Raw genomic sequence first — 444 nt, forward strand, 5'->3', positions numbered from 1 at the left:
CATATAACGTAATACGTTATAACGTTACACCATATAACGCAATACGTTATAACGTCATACCATATAACGTTATACCATATAACGTAATACGTTATAACGTCATACCATATATCGTTATACCATATAACGTAATACGTTATAACGTTATACCACATAACGTAATACGTTACAACGTTATAGCATATAACGTAATACGTAATAACGTTATACCGTATAACGTTATACTATATAACGTAATATCATGTAACGTTATGTTATATAACGTAATACGTTATACCGTTATACCGTATAACGATATACTATATAACGTAATACGTTAGAGCGTTATACTATATAAAGTAATATGTTATAACGTTATAGCATATAACGTGTTACGTTATAACGTTATACCATATAACGTTACACTATACTATAGTATAACGTTATACTATATAACGTAATACG

The sequence above is a fragment of the Bombus impatiens genome, unplaced genomic scaffold, assembly GCF_000188095.3.
Source record: "Bombus impatiens unplaced genomic scaffold, BIMP_2.2 scf_0672, whole genome shotgun sequence".
In the NCBI taxonomy this organism is placed as follows: Eukaryota; Metazoa; Arthropoda; class Insecta; order Hymenoptera; family Apidae; genus Bombus; species Bombus impatiens.